The sequence below is a fragment of the Falco punctatus genome, assembly GCF_963210335.1.
Source record: "Falco punctatus genome assembly, chromosome: 3".
Classification (NCBI taxonomy): domain Eukaryota; kingdom Metazoa; phylum Chordata; class Aves; order Falconiformes; family Falconidae; genus Falco; species Falco punctatus.
The window spans coordinates 9,525,974-9,552,038 of NC_137582.1; the positions used below are offsets into that span (position 1 = coordinate 9,525,974).

Sequence of the window (26,065 nt, forward strand, 5' to 3'; positions counted from 1 at the left end):
CCCCACCATCTCTGCCTTACTGGTGAAAACAAGCAAGCTGTAATGCTATAATAGGTGAGAAATCATTTAAGCTGTAATAGGTGAGAAATCATTGTCTTCAAGTTATGTATGTATGTTAAATAACAAGGTCTTATACTGTCTTGTAAGAATTACAGTGCATCTTTCTCATTCCCTCCTGTCTTAGGAGGGACTGTGTATCAGTTTTACAGGATTAGAAGGATGAAAGGAAAAAGCAGACACCTGGATAGGTGGGCAGATTTTTTTTTCAAATGTGTTGTAATCTATCTATTTTTATGAGCTATAAGAAACAAGTGTTTTCTTTGGCTTTTCAATAAAAGCTTTTATTTTCTTCAGCCTATCATTAGCAATGCTTTCTCCTTATCCTCACTTAATGGAGTGTGTGCATAGTATGTGCATTCTTGTGGGTATTTATAAGCCAGCTGATGTTTGTTTCCTGTAGGGGCATAGAGAGGGAAAAGCCCCAGCTTCAGAACAGAACGGTCACCCTGCCTGAAAAGAATATAAATAAATTTCACCACTTCTGTCTCTAGGAAGGAAACAGCTGCATTCTCTCCATTCCTACCTTTATCTCTTGAAGTCAGCAAGAACATTGAAGCTTTGTAATGTGCCATATGAGTTACATAATTTGGACAGTCTAGAACCCACAGAGAACAGGGATTTAAATAAGAACATGCATGAAGAGTGGCTTTATGCTGTGCTGTGCAGCTAAAGCTAAGACAAGTAAACAGGTATAAACTGAAATATGGGAGCTGTAGTCATAGTATGTTTGATATTTCTGGTTCTTAATGTGAAAATAAAAAATAGTCTTCTGTATTGGAATAACAAGACATTTTAGGAAAAAAAAAAAAAAAAAAAAAAACAAACAAAAAACCAATTCATACAGTATCCTGCAAAGTCAGTACCTATAGTAAATGGATAAAGGAAAGATTTTCAATCACAATAATCTTTATTTTGCATCTTCGGTGTACATCTATCCTAAATTTCCTGCCTCACTCTACTTCCTGGTTAAACCAGCAAAAGCTTGTATTTACTTCTGTGGAAGTTGGTTCAGGACCACAGTTAATTATTAAAAGCACCTGATATACTGTAATTTGACCTTAATGTATTAGTATAGACAGGCAGATATGCACATAAAGCTATTAGTGCTAGTTTTAGTTTAAGTGTGCTGTGATACCTCAGGGGCACTGTACAAATTTGCTAAAGAATCAAGAATTCTTTTATTCAGGAGCTAAATCTTCAATTAATGTTTAATAAGAATTTTAACTTTTTCTCCGATGTTACGGAACAGCTCTTAAGAGAACTTGCAGTATGGCAGGAAATGAGGGAAAATTTCATATTTGTTATTCTTTTGAAGAGCTAGGGAACAGTTCAGTACATAGATTGCAGCTCTATGCCTGGTAATTTATATGTCCCCATTAAAAATAAAACTTTTTATTGATGAAACAATGAATATTAATTTTGATCTTAAAATGAGAGACATGGGGTTTTTAATATATATTTAAAAAGCCCCCACCTTGATAAACAAGCTTCGAAATCCTCTGCTACTGGTAAAACATAGGTTTCTTATATATCCCCACACTAAAGTAACGCTGGATTTAGATGACTAAATTTACATGTCAGTTTGGGACTAACTAGTTTGAAAACTGCATTTTCCCTGTTGCAGTACTCCCCAAACTATCAAGATGCAACAAGATCTTTTACCACCTCATACCAACACACTCTTTATACAGTCCCTCTGCTAGCTTCTCCTCATCTCACCTCATCCAGGGCATGTGTTCTCTCTCCTCTTGATTCTTCCTCGGCTGCTCTCCCTTCACTGGCTCTCAACCACTTAACAGAACCAGCCACAGCTGCACCTTGTCTACATTGGCCACCCCGCCGCCCCTGATGCCAACCCACAGCTGTATATTACCAATGCTAATTAACCCAGCTTCATTCCTCTACACTCCCTTGCTTGCAGATGGTGTCCTCATAGTTGTGTCACAGTGAGTTCTCTGATCTGTACAGCTATTTGGAAGTCCTAAGCATATCTGGTCAGTTACACTGGTAATACAGCAACATTTCCCTTTACTCTGGAAAAGCAAATGTGGTGATGGCATTTTATTCTTATGCTGAAAAAATTAAATTCAGTATTTGTGCATTAGCAAAAAAAAAGTGAAGACATGGAGGGGACACCTGCAGTCGTTCAGTCTATGGAGTGCGATTCTGAATTAAAACACTGTTTTGGTTTAATGGTTCTGGATTTACAGTATTTCTGTCTACTGCATATACTTCTTTCTATATGACACCATGAAAGCAGAAGAGGAAATGCTAGCCTGGGGTAAAGTTGTTAAATAAGCATTGCAGTACTTAATCTGTACAAAGACCACAGTTGAAGAAGGTACATCTGCATATTCTAATTTCTGATGAAGACAACCTGAACGCATACTCATGCTATCTTTGATGTGAAAGGGGTAAAAGTGAAAAAGAAATGTTTTACTGTGTGACTTGAGTATAATTATTTAAATTGGGATTCATGTTTTTGTATCAAAACTTTATTCATTTAAAGTTTAAAGCCCATACTCAATTTCTAGGTTTTTTGATACCAAGTTAAAATTGTCAGAGACTAATAACCCTTATGGAACAGGATGCTTTGAATACTATAATAATTTAACAAAGAATGCGTAGGTTAATCTAGACCTGGTTAAATCCTCTGCATGAAATTCTAATGCATTTTCTCTGTAATTATGGTAGGTTACTAGTTGGATGTGCACCTCACCTGGGCACCATTCCTTTACTCATGTATCAGTGCCTCTTTTTATAGGTTTTGCTCTGCTTTTTGTCTGCATTTCAGGAATGGATTTCTGTCCAAATAGCTCAGCATTTATTTAAACGCCTTCATAACTGATGCTGCAATGTGCTATGTTTGCACAAACATGTTCTGTATAATGATAACATACTTTGTGTGAATTCTACTTTGATTATAAGAATGATACGAGTTCTGTTTGCTTTACTGCTTATCTGTTGGATTTTTTGGCTTTGGATACATTTCTAAATTTCAGCTCAGTAACTTCTTGTGTGTTCTTGATCTTGAAACTCAAGCTCTGCCTCAGTTGTGCGTTAACATATTCACAAAGTCCCTGAGTGTGCAGTATTACTGACATCTCTTAGTCTACCTTGTTTCTAGAAATCAAGTGGAAAAAATGCATTACAGTGTTCTAGTTCAGTCGCTGTTTAATAATAAGTTAAATAATTCAAAAAATTCAAAGCAGTTTTCCATGAAGAATAGCATTCTTAAATGAATGTCATTACTGACTTGTCAGCTTGTTCTGCTGCAGGCATCAATCTTCAGGGTGTTTCAGAGTGTCCCAGAGAAAGGGAGAACAGAATGTGTTCCTTTCATTTTCACTGGCAGGTTATTCTGAATAAGAATAGCGGCATTTGTTCAGAATGGATGAAGAGAAGTGAAATAGCTGGGCTAAGAAGACCTGAATTGTAGGGTAGGCACAGTACATAGACGTTGAAAATCTGGAGTTCAGTTTCAATTTAAGAATGCATGAATCGAAGCATGTCTCATTTTACAGCACAGCTGAGTAACAGAGGAAATCTGGAACTCAGCCACACAACTGAAATGATCAATAATGGCAATTAACAACAAATGTTTTATGGCAATTTGAAATGTTGCTTCACTTTCTGTAAGTGAAATTAAATTGGTCTTCTTCTGCCTTTTAGTTCACCTTGCCTAGTTTTAACTCTCTTTTAAATGGTTCGTAGCAAAAGGGAATTGTCTCTAAGCTAACTTGTCCTCCCAATAATTTTATTACCTTTTTTATATTAGTGCTTCAGCTGCCTTTATAGACTGTCTCTTCTACTGTCTTTTGTCTCCTTATTCATACAGAGATTTCTGTGATGATTTTTTTTGGGTCCCTACATATAATCTCATGTTTGAAATTTCTTGTGTTCACTACACCGGCAATTAAATGTGCCTTTCTTGAACCTTGTCTTATTTCAAATCTCTACAAGAATTATCATGTCAGGACTATCCACATGCTGCAGAATAGAAGATAATAAATGGAAAAAGATGGTGACTGGGACTAATTCATGCTGCCAAGAAGAAACATAGTTAAGGACTTTACAGTGAAAATGTCCTGCAATGTTTCACACTTGACACTTCAGATTACAAACTGTTCAGCTAGTCTCAATACTGAAAGCAGTTAAGGAAATAGTCTTTCAGACAGGCACAAAGCATCCTGGGCAGGTCTCCTCGGCTCAAGAAAAGGAGCCTGCAGGAAAAAGGAGATGGTTGTTCCCAGGGTTAATTAGTGTCAGAGTTTTTATTGTTTGTTGTGTTGTAAATCCAAGTGATTTTTAGGCTTTTATAGAAGAATCTGATAGCACAGTTCTGGTAGTATACAGGTCTAACGGGGAGGCTGGGTGCAGGAAAGCTGCTGGGTTTCAGTGCAGCAGTTAAGAATTGTAACTGACAGCATTGCCTTTTGGTTTTGCAGACTCAGTGAATGGAGTCTTGGGTACATTGCTGAGATTTGTTGCATCTGATGTAGTTTTAAGAGAGCAGTCCACTTGATATACCTGCAGTTTGCTCCAGAAACAGTTTCTCATTATCTTCATTGTGGATTTCATGCCAAGACAGTTGTAGCTTACAGTCACAGATCACCAAGATGAATTGCTGAGATCCTGTGGTCTCAGATTTTGTTGATGGGAATATACACAGATTTGGGAGCACTAGTTATCACTGTGAAATGTAGGCTCTTTTCAGAGACCTGCCCACCATCTCTAATTGCAGGAGTATTTCCAGTTCTCTCTACTTCTGCATACTGAAGACATCTCATTATTGCGTAAGACACTTCCAAATTAGCTGGGCTCTGTGTGTGTGAAAGAAAGAATAAGCTTTGGGTTTTTTTCTAATGTAATTTTTCTTTTCTTGAAGCTCTTAAGTAAAACTATACAGGCATGGAGGTAGGAAAGGTGCAGTGTTTAGCAAGACAACATGAATTTTGTTTCTCCTCTGATTTGCAAGATTTAAAAATATTTTTCATTTATTTTGCCAGCTCATTTAAATTTTAGTCTGTCCTTCAGCACTGTGGCATTAACTGTACAATGTATATTCTAATGGACAATTACAGTGATATGGAAGGTAAATTTTCTGGGTTTTCCAACTTTGTTTAGTGTATTTAACCATACTTGGTTCCTTCTTACCTTTTTTGGGGGGGAGTAAGTTCTTTTTTTGAAAACAGAAAACTAAAGATGAAAAAATGGCCAAAACCCTCCCAACAATTTTAGCTTAGTTATGTCAATTATAACTATAATAAAAAACAGATGAGGAGAATTCATGTTTGAAAAGTTAGTGGACTGCAAAAGTTTCCATCTGCTTTGCTTTTCTTTTTTAGAAAGGAATATTTAATTTCAGTAAGAAAGATTTATTTGAGTTGGTAAGTCACACTGTGTTCTTTCTTGATATTTATGCATTGGTTTTGTGTGGGTTGGGTTTTTTAAATTTTTTTTTAAATTTTTACTAATGACTCATCAACAGTCTATCAGATCAAGAAGACTGCAGAGATTTGTGATGTTGGCAAAAATGGAAAGGTCTCTAGTCAGTGCTTGAAATGCTTTACTTGTTGTTGGTTTATGTTCCTCAAAACTCTGTGGGTATATTATCAAACAGAAGCATTATTCAAGAAGCTTTTATAAGAATTAGGACTTCAGTGCTCATTTCAAGTTTTATAACTTTTTCATTGTGATTTAATATCAGTATAGCGCAGTCTCTGATATGCCCTTCTTCAAATTACCTCATCAACAGACATCTACAGTTATTATTACTGTAGGCATTTTTTGTTTTATTTCAATAACTTAATGCCATTTTCTTTATTTTCCCTCTATACATGTCCAAATTATAACTAAAATTGTATTTATAATGAGTTTTTTGACCACTAATTGTCTGCCTTTATCTGTGACCACGGCTTACTATTGTTCCTTTTGTATTAATATTTCACCTAAGCTATAAAGATATCTTTAAAAAAAAAAACAAAATCAAATCAGGTTTTATAGTATTAAATCAAGAAATTGACCTGACAATTCAATTAATCTTCCATTCTGTGCATTTCCAGGAGAAAATTCGGATCATCTTGCTCTTTTATATTCAAGACTAAGCTGTCATTCTGATGCCAATATACTATTCTCCCCCTAATCCAGTGATGATGCCATGATCTTATTCTCTAACCTGTCCTCATCGTTTCTTCTTTATTTCTGAGTCTTGTGAGCCAACCTATGCATTCACACAACAGCTCAGTGAACTAAATTGGGAATAACTGATGGGAGTTGGGATAAATTGCCCCCACCCCTGCCTTAGTTGATAGGGACATTAGAGAAAAGGTTGCTATATTAATTTTAGAGCAAGTGTTTCAGGTTGTGATATAGTATGTAGGAAATGAAGCCAGCATGTATGTTGAAACTCATCCCCTGCATGTATGTAGGTCAACAAATTGCTTTTGCTTTATTTTTCCTTTTTTTCTTTTGAAACGAGGGAGATGTACTTAATATGTTGTATATGCTCGTTACACAGGCATTCAAGACACCCCATACTTTAGAGTTCATGCTAATGCAGAGAGGAGAATAAACAGCACAAGTTCAGGAGGACTGTTAGCAGGTCACAAGCCTTGTTGATCAGCAGCTTACGGCACCAGCAGTCAATAGGCTTCTCTATGGCTTCATACCAGAATGGCCAGTAAGGTTGTCCATCCTGAGGGCCATAATGGAAAGCAGAGGCCAAGACAGTCTGAAAAGAACACTGTGTGGGTGACATAGACTTCGAGGGAGCCAGCACTCTCCCTAGACTTTAAAATAAAACTGCCACAAAGATGAGAGCAGGTGAAGACGTCTGGGGACCTTCTGTGTGCTGATGAAGCTGCTGCCTGAGCAGTTGTGAAGCAGCTGCAGAGCTAGAAGGGGAAAGAGCAGCCAGTAGATGTGCGTGCTTACAGTGCGAGTATGGTCTTCCAGATGGCTCTTCAATTGTTAAAATGTGTTAGCCTTTTTCTCTGTGAAGAAGGTGTAATGTTTTCTGAAGTATTGTGGGATAAATTTTATCAAAATTCATGCCATATTAAAATCTATTGTGCCTACTTTTATGCGGAGCTGAACAATGGTAGTCCGCAGTGAAGTCAACTTGCGTTTCTGACATCAGGACAGTATCAGTACTGCAGAAGAACCTTCTCATCTCATTTTCTAATAATTTTGATATCTGCATTTTAGTATTTTTAATTTTTTTGCTTATAATACTCTCTATGCTGATGGACTTGTCAGCTTGCTACACAAAGGGAATATTTTCTATGTATGTAGCAGTGAATTGTTCATTTGCAAAGTAAGACAAAGAGTAGTACCAGGTTGCTTTACTTTATTAAAAACAATGTAATCGGATCCCTCTCCAGGGAAGCAGAGAGGAGCTAAGTTGGAGAATAAATAGTGAGGTTTCTTCACTTTACATTTCATGTAACTATAGTGTGGGATCACTGAGGTTGCTTTTTGCACTGTAAGTTGTTAGTCATATTTAAAATGTCATTTTAGTTTTCTGAGTCTTGACATCTAATCAATACTACTTTGATTTACCTAATCAGGTTTGCGTATTTTACTTGAATAATATGTGGGTTGGCATTTCAAGAGCTAACACTTCTCCATTTTCTTCTTTGAGGATTACATGTATGTGTATAGTATAGACGATAGGACTGTAGCTATTCAACTGCATTCGCTGCCAAGAACAGTATTGCAAATACTGTTTTTTCTAAAGAGGTCTAGGTTACCTATGGTTACAGGACTTTTTTCTTTTTTTTTTTTTTTTTTTCAGTTATTAATACTTTATAGAATCTTAATAAAATAATCCTAATATACATTCTCATTAGAAATATTTAATAGTATAATAGTAACAGTGTGGAAAAGTTTTGAGGGTTTTTGTGGTTTTGGTTGGGTTTTTTTTTTTTTCCATTGTGGTATAGAAAAATGTATTGCATACTATACAATGTGATCCCTGAAGCTACAGCCTGCTGTTTTGGGATGATCATAGCATGGATATCAGTGTTAAGAACCTTGAACTGAAAGTAAGCAGATATTACTGAGGACCTCAGTTTTCAACCCATACTACCAAAGCAAAACTCTTTTGTTTTTCATCTGAGCCACTACTCTATATTAGCAATTATTCATGTTTGTTCTTCTTTTCTATGTGCCATTCTAATGACTTACTTTATCTAATGAATTGATGACAATTATTTTTGGTGCTACAAAGAATTTGTAAGCAATTGTAAAGTTTAAAGTAAATGGTTATAGTTAGCATTGTAGGGAACTGAAAATGAAGCCATATTTTTATGACACAGAACAAAATCGAATTTTTCTTGAAAATAGATCTATTTCTTTTAACACTGAGCACAGATATATGTTGGTAAATAAATTCCAAATGTCTTTATTTTTTGAACAATCAGTAATTGCTTAGTCAGCAAACACTATACTGTATGTTAAAATGTGGAGAGGAACCACTCGCTGTTCTTTCAAATCACAGGCACAAAGCTGTTTTCCTTGCATGGTTAATCAAAGATACCATACCTTTTCCAACAGGAAGAACTCTAAGCTTTAACAGTTTAGGTTACTTTAGCGTGCAACCTATATAGGGGAATTACATAAGAAATTTATTCATGAGGGACTCAAACCACCTGCCTACTGAGATTAATCACTTAATTTCTTAAAGCCTGTTGCCATTAGCATTAACATGAGGATTATGTGAACAAGGGGTGTTCAGTCAGACTCTCACTACTTCATTTTCCTCCTAGCAAAATGAATGCAGAGTGTTGTTTATCTGCATTGGGAATCACTTATGGAAACTTACCAGACTATGGCATCCCCAGAAAACACGATCTTTGAATTGATGCACCTTTTGCAGGTGCCTGTGTAGTTTGACCACAGTGAAGCAATAGCCGGTGTTTCTTTTGGCTTTCTATTTCAGTGATTGTTACTTGCTTGTTTCGAGCGAACCGAATCTTGTGGTTATTTTTAGCAAGTTCCTCCAACCTTGGCCTGTATTTATGATTATATTCTCATGGAAGAAAAGAGTCTGTGGATGCTGCAAGAAAGTTTATCATGATCACTGATCACCACAAATAATGAACAAACTATAAATAATAACAGGTTTGGGGTTTTTTGCTCTTCCAGTCATACTGGAAATTATTTTTAATGAACGATAAAGATGACAGGTAGCAAAATCAGGAAGTTAATTGAAACACTGCCAGAAAACAGGTAGTTTTAGTACCTCAGAATAAGTATGTCTATAGTATTTACCAAAATAGGGACTGGGCTTAATCAGTGGCATACAGTTTTCATAGTGTTTTCATAATTAGCTAATTTCTGACACAGTTGTGCCAAGAGAGTGCCTGGGAATGGCCAGGAGATAACATGGGCCAGAGACCATTCCCAGCTGCCAGTCTGAACAAGGTCCCTCCAACTTTGTGCAAGAGGGGGAGAGTTCAGCTTTATGGATAAGAACAAGGCTGTTTCATGGGCCTTCATCTATTTTGTGAATTAAGATAAAACTTCAGCGCCTCTCAGAAGCTATGGGCAGTATTTTGCTAACAATGTGCTGCTTTCATCTTTATATCAGCTGTGAATGAAAACAGCTTGCGAGTACATGGGAATAAACTAGCGGGCTAGTTTGTTTATTTTGTAATTGTACTGAGAAAGAACTGCTTAAACTTGATTTTGTTGATTCTAAAAGATTGGTTTGTTAGTCGGGGGCTGCTGGTCTTTAAGGATTCTCCCATCAGCTTCCTTGGCTCTGCTGGCTAAAGCCAGGGCAGGGCTAAACTCAGCCATGAGCTTCCTAAGAAAGTGGTGCTCCATTAGTGGAAGAAAATGTCAAGGTTTGTTTTCTTCATTCTCTGGGCAAGCAGCATGGCACAGTTTGTGCCTGTACAACTGTAGTCGGTACCCCTCTGAGGACAGTATGGTAGTTTATCCACCTGCCTATTGGAAACAACTGCTGCTGAGCATTCGATGCTGTGCATAGTTTGCACAAGGAGGGACCTAATGGTCATGAATTAAAAATATGCCGAGAGGTGTGCCAGTAATCAAACACTGTGGGCAGTTGTGTAACATTGCCCAGCCCTGTGCACTGGCCCTGTTTAATTCGCTGGTACAGACATAACTACGTAGTACAAGTCAAAAGCAGATTTTTCTGGTAACTAGATCAACTCAATTTCCATTCTATTTGTACAGAAATATACAGTGTTCACGTCACAAAGAGAGAAGAAAAAACAGAGAGGGAGAATGAGAAAACCAGTCCCTTGGTTCTCTTCTGTAATAAGCTGGTATCACATGTAGGAATCAGTATTAATGCTCTGTCTTTATAAGCCAACAGCATAAGAAGCCCTTACCCTCTCATATGTTACTATTTACTCAGTCTATCAGACATTTATTTAGCTATACAATGAAAAATCTTCTTGGACAACAGTGGTTTTGCTTTTGGATCACATTTTCAGTTGTTCCTCTCCCATGTCTAATCTCAGATACCTGAGATATATTTCTTTTTGCCATCAAGAGCTTTTCATAGGGAAAATTTTCTACGTTTCATATTAAAATTACTGGATTGTTCAGAAACGTGAATGTGGGGTGTGGGTTTTGTTATTAGTTCTGTTTTGTTGTGGTTTGGTTTTGGGTGTGTGTTGTTTGATGTTGGGGTTGGGCGTTTTTTTGGGGGGTGCAGAGAGGCACATAGTGTGTTGTGGGCTTTTTTATAAGGAGGTCAGATCTGTATTTTTTAGGATATAAATCTTGTTAATTTCTAAAAACTGAAAGTTTTGTGTGTACATGGAAATAGGTAGATTCAGGTGATGTAAAACATCTACAAAGAGAATATATTTTGTAACTTAGATCGGGCACATTTGCTGGCTACTGAAAGTGTATTACAGTTTTAGTGACTACAACCAAGAACTATAAGCAAAACAAATTATGTTGGATTTTTAAGAAGGCATATCTGTACTTGCTCAGGGTATGTCTTTCCTAGCAAGATATACTGATACTGCTTTCTGATACAAAATTTGAGTCTGAAACATTTTAAAAGGAGTAAGGTTGATAGGCAAATATTCACCGCATTCAACATTTGCTTCATTTGTCCTTGAGCAAGTGCTGCAGGTGTTTATTGTTGTTCTTTCTAGTTGAGATTAATATTGATTTTAGATATAAAATTAAGTACAATTTTCTGCAGCATGCAGCTAAATAATTTGATAATGAAAATCTATCATCATCTTGCTTTGCTGTTACTCATAACTGGCAATTTTAGCAGAAACATTTCTTTGTCATATTGAAATAAAAGCATCAAGACTGACCAAATATTTGGTTGCCCCAAGTAACTTAATCCTGCAGTAACAAAAGATACTTAATAAAATAGTGATGTCATGCTTACATAGCATCCCTTTTGAAGTTGTTTTTCAAGTTTGTTTTGTGTTATAATGCTAAACGGAGTGAAAAATGCTGTTGACAGATCTCCCCAAGAAGAAGTACCTGTCACGTTACCTATCCCTGTACCTGTGTAGTTTGTGTAGCACTGTGGATTAAGTGTCTTAATTCTGGAGACGTTTCATTGCTGGACAAAGAACAGCATGAGTTCTGGTATATAGATGTTCTGAAATGTGAGCAACCTCTTGAGGATATCTGGCAAAAAAAGGAGATAGGATTTGTAGAGCGATTGTAAACCCGTTGTTGGGGGTTTTTTGTTTGTTTGTTCTCGTGCAAGCATGTCAAGCTGAAGATGAAACAGTGAAAGAAATTAGAAAGTCTGCAGTAGACACCAGTCTACTATCTTTTTCAAGGTTGTATAGTTCTCTAGGTATGATACTCCAGTCCTCTAACAGTAACTCCTAAATACGTCATTTGTACTTTTCATTAAATCAGTCCTGCATTTTGAGGGAAGGTTAATAAAAAATACAAATCTGATAGAAGTCCTTGGGATGGTCTAGTAGGAATTTTTCTCTAATCTTAATTTTCACCACTAACCTATTGTGGTTTGACCCCAGCTGGCAACAAAGTACCATGCAGCTGCTCACCCCACCCCTGCCCCTGGAGCATGGAGAAGGGAAAAAGGTAAAACTCAAGGATTCAGATAAGAGCAATTTAATAATTGAAATAATAATTTAAAATATTAGAAATAACAATAATAGTAGTAGTAATAATAATAATAATAACAACAACAGTTGTAATGAAAAGGAGGGAGAATGGGAGAAGAATAAAATTCAAAGGGTAGGGGAAAAAAATACCCAAGTGATGTACAACACGATTGCTCACCACCCACTGACCAGTGCCCAGCCAGTCCCCAAGCAGCAATCCACCAGCCACAGCCAGCTCCCCCCAGTTTATATACTGACCATGACGTTCTATGGCATGGACTATCCTCTTGGCTAGTTCAGGTCAGCTGTCCTGGCTGTGTCCCCTCCCAGTTTCTTGCGCTCCTCCAGCCTTCTTGCTGACAGGGCCTGAGAAACCAAAAAGTCCTTGACTTAGTACATACGTTACCCAGCAACAGCTAAAAACATCAGTGTTATCAACGTTATTCTCACACCAAATTCCAACACAGCACTGCACCAGCTAGCAAGAAGAAAATTAACTCTATCCCAGCTGAAACCAGAGCACACGTTATTCTCTTTTTACTACTTCCTCATTAATTTTAAAATTCTGGCCCGAATTCACATATTCTTCTGTTTAAGTAACAATTTCTAATGCTATATTGTATCATGTGAATATCTAAAAACTAGATAGGTGAGACCAACTCTGGTTTTTTACTTAAAAAATAAATTTCCTTAACAAAGAGAGCTATCAGGATAAAATAACACAAGCTAAATAACGGAATCTACTTTTCATGTATTAGTATACTATTTGTTTCAAAATTCTAGAATGCAAATAGGAGAACCTTGATCATTTTAGTATTCTTCATCTTGAAACTAATAGTTCCTGCTAATTTTCCTGTTACTCATGTTGCCCTCTTGTCTGCTTCATTAATTGCATTCAAACAGACAAGGCGCAATCTAGTTTTGGGAACATATAGATGGCTTTTAATTTCTACTCTGCTGTCATTATTGACGAGCCTTACATTTCTTCTCTGAATCTTTGTGGGTGAAGAACATTTGTTTTTATTTTATTTGCAAAATTTATCTCTGGTTTTGATAATTTTTACATTATAACTCTGATTCTGGTGTCAGAAATGCATTCTTTCAGATGAATTATCCAGTTAAGCATTAATTCATTTAGTGTCTTTGTCCACAAGTACATAGTTGCTGTTTGAGATGTAAGGATATACGACTTAGAGATGGAGCCTATGTCCCTGACAATGTTAGACCCTTCAAACTCTCAACACAGTTGTGGAATTATTTTCCATAATCAGGTTTTCTTTAGTGTGCTCATCAATAACATTTATGAAATAATTTCCTATCAATTTAGTGACTTCCAGGTAAACAAAATGTTAGCTGATATTTTCAGAGGTAAATGGGCCTTGTTGTACCTGTTACCATTTGGCCAGCGATGTACTTCAGGAAGAGACATTTCTTGGGAAAAGTTAATATCCACTTACTAGAAACATTTCAAATATGTGTGTTAATTTTTAACGTAACCAGGAAAACTACAGTTGAGTCTAAAGCTATCCTAGTGAGCTCGTTGGTGCTGGGCCCAGCGCTTGGGCACTACTTGCTTTTGGCAAGATTGCGCTGCGCAGCAGCCGTTCCGGCCACCAGAACAGGTGGCTGCATCTGTGGGGGGCTGTGCTGCCTCCTGCACCGTGCGGGAGGGAGGAGTGGGGAGAACATTCGTTGATCCAATGCAAAAGTTTTCCAGGAAGGGTTTAAACAATCCAGCTGCCAGCAAAATGTCTTTTTCTTTTCTTTTCTTTTCTCTACACCGCCCACCCCTCCTCTTATTTTTTTACTTCTAAGGTTATTTTGACACTCAGACTCTTTGCTCCATATGACCTGTTCTTACTTTTATAACCTATATATCCACGTTCTGTTCATATTTTTATAATCATTATTTACCTTTGTTTTTCCTTAAGGTATTTATCATTCAATAATGATGCTGTAGCACCTTTAGTATTTCCCCATGGTTTTTATTATCATTCCTGCTTTTTTTTCCTCTTCTGGCCCCCCGGCTTCCCCTTCTGTGTGTCCTGCACTACTATTTCAAACCCCTGCATTATATTGTCTAAACTGCTGGTATAGATAACTCTTTCATTATTTCTCTTAAAAATATCTTTATTCTTAGAGAGACTCACTTCAACACTTAGTCCCTAAGTGTACCAACGACTTACATCCTTCTTTCAGTATAAGTACTTTCTTCCTCAGTGCTGGAAATGAATGCAGTTCTAGATCCATTACTTTTCCCATTGTTAAACCACGTTTCTTCTTCTAGTGATTAAAACTAGATATTCATCACATCATTTCAGACTCTGGCAAAATGTTTATCCCTATTTCTTGATTGATGTGTTCTTACTACTCATACCTTTCTCAATTTCCAATGAAATCTGTCTAGAATAGTCCTCTTCTGGTGATCACTTTCTGTTGGTCGTTGAATTTTATATATTCTACATTTCACTTCCTTGTTTATAATATTGCGTGCCTTATTTTCGTAGAAATTTTTAGAAATCCACCTAAGTTCACCTGTTATTTATTTCAGCTGTTTCTTTGGGTGAGCATATTGAACTTTGATTTCTGCATTTTACTAGGAAAAGTAGGGGAATTTTCTCTGCTCCTTTAAGAATCCATTTTCTTATAACTCAGAACTGATAGTACCATCTGTTTTAATTGAATATATATATATGTGTGTGTGTATATATGTCTCATTTGGGTAAATAGATCACTGTGCTAAGAATATTTAGAACAGTCAGTTTAAAATTTTTAAAACAAAACTACCAAATCCATTCAATGATGACACCCTTTGTGCCAATGGTTGGTTATTTTGTATTATTAATCATTAATACTGCACACACAAAATAATCTTTGGAAGTCATAACACAAATCAGCTATGAGTATAGGGTAGCACAGAGCTAATGGCTACAGTGCTTGATGGTGTTAGTCAATGTAGCAGGCCCAAGAGGTTTATGAGAAAACTCAATGCAAGCCAGCTACTCATCTTTCTTCTCCTTTCCTCTTTATGCCCGACTTTTTTGTGCTACTTGTCCTGAGAACATCCAGAGGAGTTCTCAGCTGTTCCCTGTGCCACTTATCTTCATTTTGGTTTAGCCAGACATCCCTCATAAGCGTTTGGCAGGGTTTTGCCTATTTGTAGAGTTGTACTTAGTTGCTTGTTAGTTTTTTATCTTCCAAATTCTGTCTCTTGGCTGGCTCACAGCTCTGTATTCTTTTTGTTTGTAACATTAGTCACTGATGCAAAATGCTTGTACATTTTGTGGTCATGCTATCACAGTGTTACACAATATTAATATGCTGTTGTTGGTTGTACATTTCACTGTACTTAGGTTTAAGGCACTTTTATGATTTTTTCCCTGCTTAATACACTTACAATATATAGAAGTACTAGATATCTTTTTTTTTTTTTTTTTTTCTTAATAATTATTTTTACACATATCTGGTAGAGAACATGCCCTTCTGCTGTCTGGATTTATTATGTAGATTATCCCATTGCTAATTTTTAAGCAGGACTTGCTTTTCCTGGAGCTAATGTGAATCTGAGTGAATCTCCTGTCTGAGCATTTGTAGATGATTGTATAGGCTATTCTTTTATGGTGTTCTTGTCCTGCATTGGATTCTTTTTCCCCCAGTCTTTTGGGGACAATTAGTTCCTCTCTTCTCTTTTATTCTCAGATCTTTATCTGAAATACTATCACAATAAGACTGAGGTACTCACACCGGTATGTAGGCTCAATCAGGTTCAATTCCATTCCTAAATAATTTCCATGAGTTATCCACTGAAGCAGAATGCGTGTATCAGAGACACAGGCAGCCTCTGCTTTAACTTTTGCCATTTTCTCCATTATTAGGGTCACTTTTTCTCTCCTTCAGTAATCTTTCTTTTTTCTTACAAGTGTTTTAAAAACAAACAAAAAAACCCAAACCAGATATTCCAGCAAGCTTCATGAGCACTCCTGCTTTATCCTGGTCGTTGAGCTGTCTGATGCTCTCCACTGCACCATTTCTGCGCTATTTCAGATGTCAAGCAGACAGTATTTCCCACATAAAAGAATTACTTTGAAGAGAGTTAAAAGGTAATGAATGTAGAAATCCATTACAAAGAGGTTTTGCTTTAGTAAACCTTTGGCACTGGAGGCTTGAAAGATGGCAGTATGTGCTTTGTAGAGTGTTAATGCCAGAAAAGTACTGAAAATTCCTTCACATGCCCTGCAGATAGACCAGGTTATATTCTTGGCCTATTCCAATCTCAGCTATGAAAGAAAGACCTCTAAATGAGATTTGAGTTCTAATGTTGATTTAACAGATGATTCACTTTAGAGATGGTACAAATGAAAGCCCTAGTAAAGCATTAGTAGATGTAGCTGTCAATAATTTCTTTTTGTCTTTGCTGATGTTTTTGTAGTTTCACATGTGATAAGAATTTAGACCAGAAGCATCTGAAATATTTTGTGATATTACTCACAAGGTGAAACTTCTGCTTTGTGGTTGAATCCCCTAACATGAACCTGTATTTAAGTATTAAACTTCTGAATCTCATCTGATGAAACGAAGTTCACCCTGTCGCTAATGTTGAGCATGCTAGCAGGCTGTCCTATGGTAGGTACCCATAATGCTTCAGTGAAGGCATGTGCTTACACGCTTTAAGGCATATGGAAATATTTGCTAAGAACCACAGTGCCAGTGACATGGATGCGTGTGATCAAAACTCCAGTCCTGACTTCCTCTTGTGCTTGGTAACCACTAGATTTTGTCCAATACATACAGGATAAAAACTCTCCACATGGAAGCCACTGGGAGTTTTCCTGTCCACTCTCATGGAATCAAGAATTCAGCCACAATATTTCATAAAACAAGAAAAGGGAATATATTTATGGTTTTATTATTATCTCTAATAAGAAAATAAGGAAAAAAGAGGAGAAAATATGTGGTCTAGTGTCTGTTGTACTCCCCCCCCTTCCCCCATCTCCCCCATTAATTTCTCACGTACTGACAGGTTTTCTCTATTATGACACTTGTCAGAATTTATTATCCATATTGGGCTTATTTTTTATGCTGAGCTGAATGCTTACAAGCCCAGAAACATTTGTGCTTTTACAGATCACAACCAGTCTAATATCAGGTAAGTAATTGCATCAAGAAGAAAAATTGGATCCTGGATTTCCAAGAAATAGTGTAATAGGAGTAAGAGAAACTCCTGAGAAAATTTGGGATCTTAAGAAAATACACTAACAGAAATAAATAATAAAAAATACAAAGGCTTGATGTATTGTTTTGGTTCCACTGAATGTGAATTGTGTAGCTTAGAGGAAATGAGCTCTGAAACCAGAAGAAGAAAAGGTGACAGAATGACCTAACAATGTGTTGTGGTTTAACCTGGCAGGCAGCTAAACCACACACAGCTGCTTGCTCACTCACCCCCACCAGTGGGATGTGGAAAGGGATTGGGGAAAAAGTAAAAATTCATGGGTTGAGATAAAGACAACTTAACAGGACAGAAAAGGAAGGGGTAACAACACCACCATAAAAAAAAAAGTAATGCACAATGCGATTGCTCACCACCTGCTGACCAATGGCAAGCAGTGGCCCCCAGCCAGCCTTCCCCCTAGATTATATGCTAAGCATGATGTCATATAGTATGGAATATCCCTTTGGCCAGTTTGGGTCAGCTGTCCTGGCTGTGTCTCATCCTAGCTTCTTGTGCACCCCAGTCTGCTTGCTGGTGGGGTAGTGTGAGAAGCCTAGGTCCTTCACTTGGTGTAAACACTGCTTAGCAACAACTAATAACTGGATAACAACTAGTTATGAACATGATTTATTGTGAGGGTTGTGAGACGCTGGACCAGGTTGCCCAGAGAAGCTGTGGATGCCCCGTCCCTGGAAGCGTTCAGGCCAGGCTGGATGGGGCTTTGAGCAATCTGGTCTAGTGGGAGGTGTCCCTGCCCATGGCAGCGGAGGCGGGGGAGAGGGGAGGAACTGGATGATCTTTAAGGTTCCTTCCAACCCAAACTATTCTGTGATTCTATGATTATTCTTATCCTAAATCCAAAACACAGCACTACACCAGCTACTAGGAAGAAAATTATCTCAGCCAAAACCAGGACACAACAACAATTTAGGATTAGTATAGATAATAACAACTTGTATGTATCTCAATGTACAACCAGAACCTTTATACTATGAAGAAACTCATCACGATCATGCATACAAAGAACAACGCTGCTGTCATTCCTACTGGAAGTATAATTTGTAAAGCTATCGATGATAGTTTCTCTAAGACTAGCCAGAGGCCAATTATCCTAGTGGAATGTTAAAAGCAAATCTGTCTTCTTGCTCTGTGATTGCAAGAGAACTGTTAAGGGTGAGATCAGTGGAAGTGACCTGAAAAGGCTAGCAAAGGTGATACTGGAGAATTTAGCAATAAAGAAATTTCCTAATTCTGAAGAAGAAAATGTAAAAACAGAACAGACTGTGAATATTCTAACATTTTTAAAGGGCAAACGTAAGAAAACTGGTCCTGTTTCTGTTGTATCCAAGAGTTATAGGCCTGTGTGCAAAAAAGTTAGGTCATTGATGATGCGTCCCAGATGCTAACCAAGAATCAGCAGCCTAATTCTGGTGCACTTGACACTTAATCGGTAATTGGTTTACACTGTGCAGCATGGCTAGTGCTGCTTTTTTGTTGGTTTTGGTAAAATCCAGTTGTTACTGTTTGTAGTTCCTTTGGGATGACTAGACATCTTTGATACTTACCAAATATATTAGATGGAGGCAAACAAGGAACAGTAAAAATCATGTAATTGTGAAGCTATTTCTGCAGCTCCTCTAATACCTTGACCCAAACACTTGTTCAAGGACATTGGGGTATACTTGAGGACTTCCCTGTCAAAAGCAAGAAGGTTTCTTGACTTCAGAGATGATAACTTGTTGTGCAGAAAAGCAAAACACCTCAGCATGGAACAGAGGGCTAGGCTTGCTGGTGGTTGTCATGCTTCTTATCATGAACAACTCATGAGCAGTTTAAAGTGAACAGAAAGCTTTTTTTAAGAAAGCTAACAAAGCTTCTTTGTAAATGAAGATCAAATACAACTGGTAGAATTTACAGTACACTGAATGATGCTCTATCTCGTGATTTTTTTTAACTTGTAGTCTTCCATATATAGCATACTCTTCCAGTGTCATAGATCTACAGACACTAAAGCTGATTAAAAAAAATAAAATCAAATAAGTAAGTTTGTTTGCAGTTTTTGCAAGATTTTCCTAAACTCTGTTTATGGTTTCACGTTAATTAAGAATCTGCATACATGTCATGGGGTTTTCTGATAGGGTGTATACAGGATAATGCAGAAAATATTTTAGTGGTCTAATATATCTTTATTTAACTTTTTATTTGTTGACTCATTTTTTTTTAGGATCATCAACTGTGAGATTAGGTAACAAAAGGTGTGAAAAGTCAAAACATTTCATATTATATCAGTATAGCATATATCTGAGAGTGGCTGATGATGTATATAAATGAAGAAAAGGTTTCTCTAAAACAGATTTAGTTCTAAATTTGTGCAAGATCAGGCTTGGATTATTTTTTGTTATTTGAGTGGTTTTTCTGTGTTCTGAACAGTTTCTTTCAGAATCAGTATTTCTTTATCTATGACAGTAATTAATCATTGTTATAAAATCAAAAGGTTTTCAGATTAGCATTTTCCTAAATTTAGCAGATATTAAATCATTAATTACTCCTAAGCTGATTAAAAGCCTTGAAAATTATTTCAATGAGAGTTCCAATTTTGAAGAGCTGCTTAAAAATAAAAATTCCTGCATTACTTTTGTACTGACTTCATAGATTTGCCAGGATAAATATTGTAACTTCTTCAAGCCTGCTTCAAAGGACAGTCCAATGCCTATGCTATCGTCTGTTTACTTAAGTATCATGCAAACAGAAACATTATTATCTGATCAAATGCAAAACTTTGTTCTGTTTCAGTGAAAGCTGCTGAATTGTTAGATTTCTGATATCTTCAGTGGAGGCTCACAAGATTGACAGAAAACATATTTCCAAATTCTTGGTTAGTCATCAACTAGTAAGTAGCTTCTCATATTTTCATAGTTTTCATTCACCTTCAATGAAGTGTTTGGGTTGTCTTAGGTGAATAACACTTTAAAATCACTTCACCATTATTTTCCCTGCCTTTTCGATAAAAGCATTTGTCTGGTGCTCCTTTAAAGACTAGCAATCTAGTACTAGTGTCTAGCTATGAAGTACTAGAGTTGGTAAATCCAGTTAAATGGTGCCTGAACATCTACATTCTTTTTTTATCCACCTGAATGATTTTCAGATTATCTGATATTTCTTACTATTTTACATATTTTGTTCTTCACACCAATATTGCCTTTATTTTTTTTAAATCCTTTAGGAAAATTGTAAGCCACGCATTTAAAGTGGATGCTCTTGTGGTTTTGCTGTACCTGTGGTCTGGCATAATAATCTTTCTTGTTCTTTTTCTGTGTTTCTAAAACTAAGGAAGAAATCTGGGCTGATGGGATAGCAAGAAGTTTAAGATTTGAAGTGGGAAATTTATAGGTAAAAACCCAAACTATGAAACTGCAAAATTAAGAAGCTAACTGTAACATTTGAATGGTACTTACAAATTTGGCTCAGAAAACAGACTTAACCTTTTAAAAATTATGCTGGTGGAAATTAGAGAATTGATGCAAGGTCTAGGTCACTTCTAATGAAAACATAGTGATTTGGGGTTTTTCCCCAAAAAATATATTAATGTTATTTTTTAACTTTCAGTCAAAAATTAAAAAAAAATAATACGTATTTGCCAATTACCTTAGTCTGAGTTGCAATATTTGAACTGATATCAAAAACATGTATTTGGATCTGTTTACAAAATATTCTTCTGTTCTTAAACAATCATAGTCCACAAAAACTAGCAATGCTTATCTATTTATTTATTTATTTATTTGCTATTTGATTAAATAGAAATTACAATTTTAGTGATGGAAATATTTTCCAATTAGTCAGTCCAATAATATAATCTAAATGCACCACCTAGCAATATAAAAAATAAAGATTTATTTATCTGTAGGGAGTAAGTGCCAAGATTATTTATTTTAGAATTTGATAGCTCAACTTAAAGAAAGTGAGAATTCTGTCCTCATTTTTAATACTGTTTTATTAATTTAAACCTAACAAAAACAGATCTTAATTGAATTGGCAGTAAAGATGGTGAAATGAAATTCAAATGTTTCAGTGAGTTCTCATAGAAGAAGGCAATATCTAACCTGAAGTTGGAAAGCAAAATTGAGCTTAAACGCAGTGAAAAAGGAAACAGGAATCAAGTATTAAAAATCAAAGAAATAAAAATAAAGATTTTATCATTATGGGCTATCTTAAGCCAGGGTGAGAGTAGCTGTAGAAATTTGTTAATTGTGGATGTTTGGGATTTTATATCCCTCTAAGTCTGTAAATGCACTCTGAATGTATAGGTTCATAAAACTAAAGTATTTTTTCTACAAGTTAATAAAAGTGACAGGTGCAGAAATTACTACATTAGAATGCACATCTGTGTCAGTCAAAAAGTTAGGCAAAATGATTACATGCCTTGTCTTCAGACACATAGAAGAAGGGAACATATTCAGTCATACACCTGCTCATAGCCTGAGAAAGTTAACAGAAATCATGAGTGGATTTTGGGTTTTTTTGTTGGTACTACATCTAAGTGACTGCTGTGTGCATTGTGTCAGTACACTGACACATGTACATTTGAGTTAGAGGAGAAGAATATTTTAACCAGAGGAATGCTACAGGTGTTTTTTTCAATGTCATTGAATGTAGCGATTTCTATTTTCAACACTTTGCTGAAAAATTTTACTTTTCTTCTGTATTTTCTTTTATCATATTAACATAAAAGCAAAAAAGCTCGTAGAGGGAACAAAGCCAGGTTTTTATCCGCTGTCCTAAAAAAGCACGAGAGTGATTGATATCACTGAGCCAGAGTTAATACATTACTGCTTGAGTGGTGTGACACTGTGCATGGTATCACTGAGTAGGTGAAAGTGTAACATGGAGAGGTGGAATGAAGGCATTCATTTATGAAGGACTCATCAGATCACACACTAACAAATTCATGATCTTTTTGATGACCATTACAATGGTGTACATCTTCAAAGCCTTTGAAGAGCTTTAGCTGTGCAGCTGCCTTTTATGTCTGCAGGAAACATGCTTTGCAAAGATAAGATTTAGCTGGCGGACTTTCACATATTTTGTTACTGAGCAAATGTGACATTCATCACTTTTATTATGGCATGTTATACATTCTGAAAGTATGTTTAAGCGAGTAGTAGATTCATTAAGTAATGAAGCAAATGATGAGTTATCAGTGTAATGTTTCATATTGTCTTAGCCGTTTCATTTTAATTTATAGTTTTACATAATATAATTCCCTGAACACTTAAGAACAGTTTTGAAATATCTCATTGCTACTACTATTTTATTCTTGGTTCATATTTCATTGTACTAGGAAGAAAAGAAGAAAATTTGGTTTGGGGAGCTTGGATCACTAGTTACAAAGGGAACAAAACTACTTCCATCTGATTTTGTGTTAAAATTTCTATTACAATTATTACTTTCAGGACTGAATTCTATGGACTTGATACTGTCCAGTGAACCGACAGCGGGTTGTATTTGCTCAGTAAATACCCATTATGTGCTTTCAGGAAAGAAAAAAAAAAAATCCCATCTCTCACAAATATTTGTTGTTTTAGTAAAAACACTCTTGCACGTAAGTAGAACATTACACTGACAATAAGTAGCATGTTGTACTAAAATATGAAAGATTAAGCCATCAGTGGTACTACAGCAGGACTTGATGCTCCTAAGCTTAGTGAAAAAGTAGCTGTTGGCGCCATTCAGTTATTTTAATTTGAAGGCAAAATGGGCCATGGAAGAAATGAAGACACATTTTTGTAGTGTTGGTTTCTAATATCATCAGAAGAGTTATGGGGTTTCATAACTTTTGTTTGAAGAACTTCCACTGACCAGGAAGGATGAGTTGGTCTGCATGCAGCTATACTGGCTTTATGGTATAGTAAGTCTTCCCAGCAGCAGGGAATCATCATCTGATCCAGGACAGTTTAAGATTCTCTAAAATGTATTGACATGAACTGGGGTGTAGCCCAGCTGCTCTGCTGCATCCTGAAGAAATGTAAACAGTCTAAACCGCAAGATGCATTTAAAAAATGCATGCGTGAATTATGAGTAGGTGGAAGCACTTGTAACATGGGTTTTCAATTAAATTTGTCACAGGAGTGTAATAGAGCACTAGATTAGGAACTGGCAGCTTGTTGTATGTTGAAACAAACAAGGTGAAAGGTCCTGCCTAGAAGTGAGTATGTATCTTTAAAAATGCGGTAGCTTCACAGAAGCATGGTATGCTAAGACTTAATTGACTGATACATGTAACAGTGACAGGAGACAAGTCCTACCCAGATGGCAAACCCAGTCAGCTTTAAAGTAATGCAGGCAGAGGGGACTTGCTGTTTTGTTTCTGATAATACGCTGCAGGATCCAGGCACAGTCCAAACCCGATGAGTTGATTTTACAAAATATATTCAGCAAATGAGGTTATGAAGAAAAGTAGCTAGTAGAAATTATTTCAACTTTGACAAAATACACACAGCTAACCACTTTTTCCAGTCTGTTAAAAAATGAGGAGTCTTAAAGAACATAGTCTCTCATCAACATTTGGACCCAATGCTCTGCTTTTTGGTTATCATCTCTTCTGTGGAAGTGGTAGATAGCATCTTTTATGCTTGCAGCCTAGTAAGCTTTACCACTTTTCCTAAAATACATCCTGAGAAATAATTAAGCACAATTTTGGATTTTGCCCTATAACCATTTATAAAAGAACTGGAAAAGATGCTAATTTATATCATTTATAAACCTATAGATATAAAAAACCTACACAATGAAATTAACTTTCACTATTTCTAAATAACTAAAAAAAAAAAAAATAAAATCAAATGCCATCGAATTTCCCAGTTGTAAGGTGTGCTATTCAGGTACTGCAAACTTTAGATTTCATGACTAGGACAAGCTGTTTAGATTAAGGGTTGGCTTGTTTGTTTAGTGCTATTTTCTTTTTTTTTTTTAATTAAGAAGAAAAAAATAAAAGCTTTGTATTTAGAAAGACACTTCCATGCTCCGAGTGTAACATTTTCTGTAGAAATCTAATGTGAAAGGAGTGATTGAATGGTAAATTACAATGATAAATGCTACAGTGTATTCCAACTGTTGACATACTATTCCTTTTTCCTTTAGAATGACTTGTATCTAGACTGAAATATCTTGAATCAGGTTATATAATTCTAAATAGATGTAAAAGGAAAGGAATTTGAGGTAGACATGCTTTGAGAACTAGGGAAGATTTTCATTGCAATATGAAGACAAACTCTGTGGGTGATTAATATTCAGCGAGGCTGATGAACATTTAATTCTACTAATTTAGGTGACAGAGCATCTCATTTTCCTCTGCACTCACAGTACAAATGCTATTTTCATCTCTATGGTGGTTCATATCAGCTAATTCCTGCAGAATTACAGTTGCTGACAGTGGAAAAAATGTTGTCTTTGCTCTTACAAGTACTCTTTGAAGACTACAGAGCAACACTGGCACAGACTGTTAATAATAATAGAAATTACTTTTCTGAAAGTAACTTATCTCCTCCTAACACACCTTATATTTTTGTCTGCTGTAATTTCCTTTTTTTGTGGCCCTTTCTGGAAATACAAAGAAAGCTATAGTAAGCGTAGAGTGCAGGACTCATTAAAAGCTCTTTGAACACTGTGCAGAGGATGTGCTGGAAAAAACATACAGAATTAATATTGATTTGTAATGTGTTTTGGGAGTGAGAGAATGATGCATTTCAGAAGAAGTTTTGCCTTTGATTATTTAAAATATTCCTTCTGTTTTTACTAACATAATATCTGTCTAGAACTGTGTATTCCTATAGGCTGTGATGAATCCTGTATAATTTTAAATTGTTAGAAATGGATTAGCAGGAATCTGTGTGCTTATTAAAGGGTATAATTATAGTGTCTTTTCAGTAAGTGGGCAGCAAGCAATTTTGTTTAGTTTTTTGTTTTATTTTTGTTTTTTGGTGGGTTTATTTCCCCTGTGAGATTAAAAATTTAATGCCTCTTAGAATGTATACCCATGAGAAGAGGAACGCAAAGGTTTTTTTGTGCACTTTGTTGTTGTGTGGTGTTTTGGGGTTTCTGTGTGTGTCTAAAAATCTCAGGTAAGTGTGTCTGAAATCTAGATAAAATAAGTCTATTCTTTTTGTGTGTGCCAGAAGTACACAGCAGGACTGAACAAATTTCAACAATCAGAGAAATTACAGCAGTTAGTAAAATAAAGCAGCAAAGCAGGTGAATAAGGTACACAGCAGCAGCAATGGTAAGTTCTGTGCTGAGTGCTGGATCAAGCTGGACAGGGGGTTCCTGGAGCCAGGGAAGCCTGAGTGAGAGCCCCACCAGCAGCCGCAGCTCTGGCAAGCGAGGCTGGCATGGCTTGGGTGCTGCCAGGAGCAGCCATGGCAGGCTTCAACGGCCCTGGGGAGCACTGGCGTGGAGGAGCATGGTGGGCAGCCAGGGCCTGGCATGACAGTTTCCCCAGGAGGGGTGTGCAGGGAGGGCCCTGCACCCTGCGTATAGGTCCACAGCTCAGCGAAGTAGGTGCTCTAGGTCTCTATCATGACAGCAGGCACACTTCTTGGAGTTTAAGCCAGTGTTTCTGCAAAGGAAGCCCTGTGATATCTGATACTTCCACCCAGCTGGAACTGGTAAGAAAGTAGACTTTGGTACAGGTGGTAAGTTACAA

At 36.5% G+C, this 26,065-nt stretch overlaps 1 protein-coding gene across 11 annotated transcripts in view; it reads left to right on the forward strand.

Annotated features, from left to right (window-relative positions):
* Positions 1 to 26,065, forward strand: part of CDH18 (cadherin 18) — a 689,972-nt gene that overhangs the window by 240,244 nt on the left and 423,663 nt on the right. For 9 of the 11 annotated variants that reach the window (XM_080377756.1, XM_080377758.1, XM_080377759.1 and 6 more), the window contains exon 1: positions 860 to 20,257. The exons of 1 other annotated variant lie outside the window; for it this stretch is intronic. The gene's annotated coding sequence lies outside the window, so the exon portion shown is untranslated. Of the gene's footprint in view, positions 1 to 859; positions 20,258 to 26,065 lie in introns of those variants that run through there. One more of the 11 variants, XM_080377755.1, reaches the window with a different exon arrangement.